Genomic DNA, 8,257 nt, shown 5'->3' on the forward strand with positions numbered 1-8,257 from the left:
GATGTGTATATGATTCAGGTTGTGTCTCTTCTAAATAGTATTGGAAATCATGTGTAGCCATTGAAGCTTTCCTTCAAAATTTGAATTGCACAATCTTCTTATTCATAATAGTTTGTTACAGATACATTTATATACAAGCAAAGAGTGTATTAATCTGTGGCAAACTACTCTAACTAACTTTTTACAAATCTTTTACTCACTAACTATTACAAAGTTTTACATTAAACATATTATTGAAACTTCTTCACTTTTCATATCAGACTTGTTTTATCTTGTTACTAAGAATAACCAGTTTCTTGTCGTGTCTTCTAATACCCCTCACAAGATCATGGTGACAGGTAAGTCTATGTGAGATCTCCAACTCGGTTAGATACCTAGTGAATGGTATAAACTCTCTCCCAAAATATGATTGAATTGCTTTAATGTTAGTTTTCAACTAGTTTTGGACAAGGGAGTGGAAAAATTCGAATGCCTCAAGAGCACTAGATATTTGTTTCAGGAGATAGATCTATGCATGTCTAATACAGGCATCTATAAATTATGACTTGAATTAATGTGTCTTCTTTCGGTGAGTATATTACTATGTTTCTATACTTGTTTTCAGAATTTGATAATACTATATGAAATTGAAGTGGTATGTAGCTAATGTATATGTCATTTTATGATTGGTTTAATGTCAACTATTTACCTTTTGAAATTAAAGGTATTGCATCGTGTAAAATAATTTTACGTCATTATTTTAATAAAATCGTATCATTTAATTATATTATATTAATATTTTAATAATAAATACGTGATTTAATAAAATACATCCTCCATTGATTCAGAGTATAAAATATTTTATGTGTATATTCTTTGTTCTCTTATTTTTTATTGGAGATTTATTCGCTATCTTATAGACGGATAAGGATCTTCTCCTACGTTTTTCATTCGGCCATCATTCTACCTTGAATCTGATGGTTAAAAAAAATTAATTGATACAATTAATTAGAAGAGAGAGAAATAAAATATAAATTCAATGGTTAAAATTAGTGCTGCACACGTGGCAGGAGAGGATCCCGGTCTTAAATGAATATGAATTTAAATATTTTGATTAAATATTTGTGTAAAATTTATTTACCCTGAGAATGAATTATCTTTAAACTCATTATTATGTGAATTTTTAAACTCTTTCAAATACTTAACGACCTTTCTTTAAATTCATTATTATATGAATTCTTAAACTCTTTCCAACACTTAACGACATTTCATAGACGAGACTCTCAAATTAAATATGTTAACTAAAATTACATAGTTTTGACTTAGATGTCTTGTGATGTAAAACTAGAGACTTTTTCAATATTTCAATTTTAAATTTAATTTCAAAAAGAATATGCAGATAAAAGTGATGCATCAAATATTAATTTATGAATAAAATTATAATGTATTAATTAATTTTATATAAAAGACAAATAAAACTTAAATTTTTTTATTTTAATAAAAAAAAAGATATACATCGACAATATAAAATAATTTTACACCGTAAATACACTACATTTAACCCTTTTTCTTTTTAGTAAAATGACATTTATTTAAAAGGAATAAAGTAATTTCATTGAGATGCCCGGTTAAAGGCATACACATTAATTTACTTCACTAACATCATGAAGTGCTACTACAATCTACACATGAGAGTCATTCAATGTGAACACATGAAAAAGATGGCATGACTTTCTTTCTTATTTACCTTTTTTTGCACATGTTCGTTACATACTAATGTGAATGTGACAAAGAGACTTTATAGAAAAATTTCTACAAACAGGAGTTAAAAAAGAGAGAGAATAGATTTTTTGTAGATTTGTAATCAAAAAGGAATTGCAGTGCACTGAATCTTGTTAGGGAAGCTATTGATACAAAATTATGCAATGTACTACAATCGTACTGTACCATTTTTCAAATACTACATTGGTTTAATTATGTCGGATTCTATTGAAGGAATATTTAGATTTGAAGACAACAAAAATAGCAATATATTATTACAAAAACATGTGTGACAGCTGTTAAATCCATTGTTATGCCAATTATTGGTGAATTTGATGTTATATTTAGGACAACTTGCTGTATTGTCGCTTTACCTAATCTAGTCATGCACTTAATTTTGAAGGACCACAGCTTGACATTACCATTATCCTTATCCTACTTTTTAAACAGGATTATTTATTAAAAGAAAATTCATTGTACAAGAAATCTCCAAGAATGAAATAGCCACCACTAATTGAAAAATTATTCATCAGAGTCTACATAATTTTATAATTTTATATATATATATATATATATATATATATATATATATATATATATATATATATATATATATATATATATATATATATATATATAAGTACATGTGTCATTCAATTATTCAAACATAGTTACATTTCTCTTTGACGTCAGAGGTGTTAGTCAAAGTCAATACAAGAGATCAGAAGTTGCTTAGGTCTAATAGTAATATTTCTCATCTTGGTCATTTTGTAGTTCAATTTCATCATTGTCGTCATCATCACTTACATGATCAAATTTTTTGATTGCACTTGACTTGTTCCAATTCCACCCCTTGGATTCTTAAAAAAAACATCTATACTAACAATGGTCTTTCTCTCAATGGGATTATATATCTTATAAGTCTTTGAATCTTCACTAATACGAAGGAGGACAGACTTGATGGCTTACTATCTAGTTTTCTTATGTGAACATCAAGAACATGAACATGAGCTAAGCATCCAAAAATTCTGAAATGATGCACATAGGGATTGACTCCACTCCAAGCTTTTTTTGGGGTAATATCCTTTACAACATGTGTAGGACGTCTATTCATTACATACACAACCCATTTCATCAACTTCAGACTAGAATTTCTTAGATACACTTAGAAATTAAAGTTGCAATAATCACTCAATGTGAGATATTATTGCTTTTTACAACTGAAATATATGTTTTAATTAAGTTTGGGTGTCAAAAATTCAGCTCTAAAGGCATATTTATAAGCTGAGATTCAAAGTCGAAATGAAGAGATTGTGCCAAAGTAATGGAGATAATGTTGGAGAAGTGGAAAACTGTCTATTATTTCGTAGGCAATTTTTCTGGGTCTGGGCGTCATGCCCATGACGATCTGCCCGTCATGATGTGCTAAGAAGGAATGGAGATCGTGGGGCCATGGCGGACGTTAGCAAGCTGACGGTCTTCCCTTCATGGCGCTTTACTTAGCGCCCCTCTGAAGGAGAATGGCGATCCAAAACGCAACGGAATTTAAAATTTTCTCCTTTAGTGATCCTTACAAATGGGGATGATCAGTGATAGAATAGTTACCTCTTGTGATGATAGAAACCTTTGATGCAGATCTACGGAGCGACACGAACGTTGAACGATGACAATGCCTCTACTCAGTCCACACGAACAGATTCCTTCAATCTCAGTGATAACTGCTACGAATGAAGGCTTTGAGTAAGAGAGAGAGATAGAGAGAGAGAGAGAGAGAGAGAGAGAGAGAGAGAGAGAGAGAGAGAGAGAGAGAGAGAAATGAAAATGCAATCACAATGAATGCTTCTCCACAAGGATTCTATTTATAGAACCACTTGTGTGGGCTGCAAGCTAAACAGCCCACTCAAGTGTATGTGTCCCATATCTTATAATATGCCAAAATCACTTAAGCGCGTGGTACCTTACCATATTTCCTATTCTACTTAAGTACATTGTACCTTACGATGTTCTATAATTCACTTAAGGGCACCGTATTCCTTAGTTACTCTATCTCTCATCAATCTGTCCTTTTGTGTGTGACCCTGTAGGTTTTCGCGGCATTGGCAATTATATTGAATCACGTATTTAACATAATAAATAGTGAGCAGGATCTAGCAACACATCACTGCTACCCAAGACACGAAAATGTCATGTGATCTGACAAATCCTTTTGTGATAATACTTATGTGTACAATTACCCTTTTGCCCTTATGTCTATATTGAACACAAGGCATAGACTGTGTCATCCTTGTCCAGTTCAATATTGGGCCCATAGACATTTATCCTGTTACGTAGGATGGGCAAATTCCATCTAGGTCACTCATGTCCCTTAGCATGCTTCGTGGAATACCCATCAACTGTCTTTATGGTCATCCAGTTACGGGCAATGTTTGATCAGCAATAAGGCACTCGACTCTACATCTAGGGTCCATAGTGGTTTCAGGTCGAAGGGTGGTATACACCATTATCACCATGAGAATAACTTATGACACTTTGCATAACATTCTATATAGTATTCTCATAGCGGGTTAATCCAGTATAAATATTACTCTTAATATTCATACCTATGTTTAAGACTTGATAACTCCTTATCCATGATCCATGAGATGTGATCATCAGTCTATATACATAATAGTCTTAATGCTTTAATGTTATCCCACTTCATAATAAAGCTCGACTATGGATACTTTAAGAATAGTGTCCTTATGTTTAATGTGATCTCATGATTAAGTCATACTTGATACATTAAACGGACTATCTATTCTAGGGACTTTATTAGACAAACATAATAAAGAAAAAGCCTTTTATTATTAATAAATAATTCGATACAAGTACCAAAAGTATTGGCCTCTAGGGCTTACACCAACAATCTCCCACTAGCACTAGAGCCAATCAGGCATACCCCTAATGCCCATAGATCTAGTATGGCCATCATGCTTCTGCTGCGCAAGAGGCTTTGTCAGTGGGTCAGCAATATTGTCAAGTGTAGGTACTCTGCATATTTTCACATCTCCTCTATCTATTATCTCTCGAATGAGGTGATAACGCCTAAGTATGTGTTTGGATCGTTGGTGAGATCTAGGCTCCTTAGCTTGTGTGATGGCACCATTGTTATCACAATAGAGACCAATGGGATCCACAATGCTAGGAACTATGCCAAGTTCACTAATGAACTTTTTAATCCAAACAGCTTCCTTTGCTGCACTTGAGACAACAATATACTCGGCCTCGGTTGTAGAATCAGCAACTGTGTCTTGCTTTGAACTTTTCCAGCTCACAGCGCCACCGTTTAAGCAAAACACATAACCAGATTGCGATCTAAAGTCATCCTTATCTGTCTGGAAACTAGCATCGGTGTATCCAATTACAGCCAGCTCTTGCTGACCTCCATATATCAAGAATGAGTCCTTAGTCATTCTCAAATACTTAAGGATATTCTTAACAGCTGCCCAATGAGCATCACCAGGATCAGATTGGTACCTACTCGTTGCACTTAAATCATACGAGACATCTGGTCGAGTACATAATATGGCATATATGATAGATCCTATTGCAGATGCATATGGAATCTTATTCATGCGATCCCTTTCTTCCTTAGTTGAAGGGGATTGTGTTTTTGATAGACACAGGCCATGTTGCATAGGTATGAATCCTTTCTTGGAATCATGCATATTAAAGCATCTCAACACTTTGTCTATGTATGTACTCTGACTTAGGCCAAACAGTTTTTGTGATCCATCTCTATAGATTTTGATTCCTAATATATAGGCTGTTTCACCTAGGTCCTTCATAGAAAAGCATTTCCCCAACCAAGACTTTACTTGTTGTAGGGTAGGGACATCGTTTCCAATGAGTAATATGTCATCTACATATAATACCAGGAAAACAATCATGCTCCCACTAACCTTCTTGTAGACACAAGGCTCATCTTCGTTCTTGATGAATCCAAATTGTTTTACTGTTTCATCAAAACGAAGATTCCAGCTTCTAGAAGCTTGCTTCAGTCCATAGATTGATATTTGTAACTTACATATCTTTTGGGCTTCTTCTGGTATGTCAAATCCTTCAGGTTGTGTCATGTACACATCCTCAAGAAGATTCCCATTAAGGAAAGCAGTTTTGACATCCATCTGCCATATTTCATAATCATGATATGCAGCGATAGCAAGTAAAATCCGAACAGATTTAAGCATTGCAACTGGTGAAAAGGTTTCATCATAGTCAACCCTATGAATTTGTTTATATCCTTTTGCAACCAGTCTTGCCTTATATGTACGTACCTTACCATCCATGTCAATCTTCTTTTTGAAGACCCACTTGCATCCTATAGGGTTAACTCCTACAGGAGGCTCTACCAAGGTCCAAACTTGGTTTGTGTACATGGAATCCATTTCAGATTTCATGGCTTCTAGCCACTTCTCAGACTCGGGACCAGTTATGGCCTCTTGGTAGGTCACAGGCTCATCTTGATCCATGAGTAATACATCACCTTGATCAGTTATTAGATATCCATATCTCTCAGGTTGGTGATGTATCCTGCTTGACCTACGATGGTCTTGTTCTACTTGAGCAGGTTGCTCTTCCACAACTACTTGTGTTTCCTGCTCTAATTCCTCCATAGGTGTATCGATGCTTTGTGAATCTTGAATTTCTTCAAGCTCTAATTTCCTCCCACTGATTCCTTTGGAAATAAAATCCTTTTCTAGGAAAACTCCAGTTCGAGCGACAAACACTTTGCCTTCAGAAGGATTGTAGAAGTAATACCCTCTTGATTCTTTAGGATACCCCACAAATAAGCATTTGTCATATTTAGGCTCAAGCTTTGTTGAAATTTGTCGTTTCACATAAACTTCGCAACCCCAAATCTTCATGTAAGACATATGTGGTTTCTTACCACTCCATATCTCATATGGTGTCTTCTTTAGGATGGAACACGGTTACTTGTGTAAGTTGTTGTCAATAGAGCATGTCCCCAAAAGGAGTTTGGAAGATCGGCGTGACTCATCATGGATCAGACCATGTCTAACAGGGTTCGATTTCTTCTCTCAGATACACCATTTCATTGGGGTGTTCCAGGAGGAGTAAGTTGGGATAGGATCCCACACTCTTTCAGATGGTCATCAAACTCTAGGCTTAAATACTCACCACCTCGATCTGATTGAAGAGTTTTAATATTCTTACCTAGTTGGTTTTGTACTTCATTCTTGAATTCCTTGAACTTTTCAAAGGACTCTGATTTGTGTTTCATTAAATACACATAACCATATCTACTGAAATCATCAGTAAATGTGATGAAGTACTGAAAACCTCCTATGCCCAGTATGTTCAGTGGTCCACATACATCAGTATGTATGAGGGCCAAAAGATCATTAGCTCTTTCACCTTTTCCTGTGAATGGAGACTTTGTCATCTTTCCAATTAAACAAGATTTGCATGTCTCATATGATTCATAATCAAAAGAGTCCAAGAGTCCATCTTTATGGAGTTTGGAAATGCGTTTCTCATTTATGTGGCCTAATCAACAATGCCAAAGGTAAGTTGGATTTAACTCATTAGGTTTCGTCCTTTTAGTATTAATGTTATAAATAGGCATTTCAAGATCAATGACATATAGTCCATTGTTCATTTGTGTAGTAGCATAGAATATATCATTCAAATAACTTGAGCAACAATTGTTCTTTATTATAAATGAAAAATCAAACTTGTCCAAACAAGAAACGGAAATAATATTTCTGCTAATTGCAGGTACATAATAACAGTTCTCTAACTGAATTATTAAACCACTAGGTAAAGTCAATACATAAGTTCCTATGGCTAAAGCAACAACCTTTTCTCCATTGCCAACTCGTAGGTCAACTTCACCTTTTGCCAAATCTCTACTCCTTTTTATCCCTTGCACATTGTACAAATGTGAGAACCTCATCCAATATCTAATACCCATGATGCAGAAGTAGATAAATTAATTTCAATAACAAAAATACCTGAAGTTAAAGTCTCTACTCCATTATTCTTATCTTCCAGGTACTTTGGGCAGTTTCTCTTCCAGTGTCCGGTCTTACCGCAATGGAAGCAGGTGCCTTCCTTTGCTATGCCTCCACTAGGCTTTAAAGTAGCAACAGTGGGTTTGGGTTTGACAACTTCCTTGCCTTTCCCTTTATCACCCTGCTTGCTGGGTCTTTTGTTCTGTCTCTTTCCATTTCCGATCATCAGAATGGACTTCCCTTTTGACTTCAGATTTTGCTCAGCGGTTCTTAACATGGCTAGCAGTTCAGGAAGAGATTTGTCCATATCATTCATATTGAAATTTAGGACAAATTGACTGAATCTATCTGGCAACGATTGCAAGATCAAATCAGTCGCAAGTTCCTTTCCGAGGGGAAAACCCAACCTCTCAGGGTTCTCCACATACCCAATCATCTTGAGCACATGGGGACCTACAGGGGCTCCCTCAGCTAACTTGCCTTGAAAAAGGGCTTTTGAA

The sequence above is a fragment of the Lathyrus oleraceus genome, chromosome 7 (assembly GCF_024323335.1).
Source record: "Lathyrus oleraceus cultivar Zhongwan6 chromosome 7, CAAS_Psat_ZW6_1.0, whole genome shotgun sequence".
NCBI lineage: Eukaryota > Viridiplantae > Streptophyta > Magnoliopsida > Fabales > Fabaceae > Lathyrus > Lathyrus oleraceus.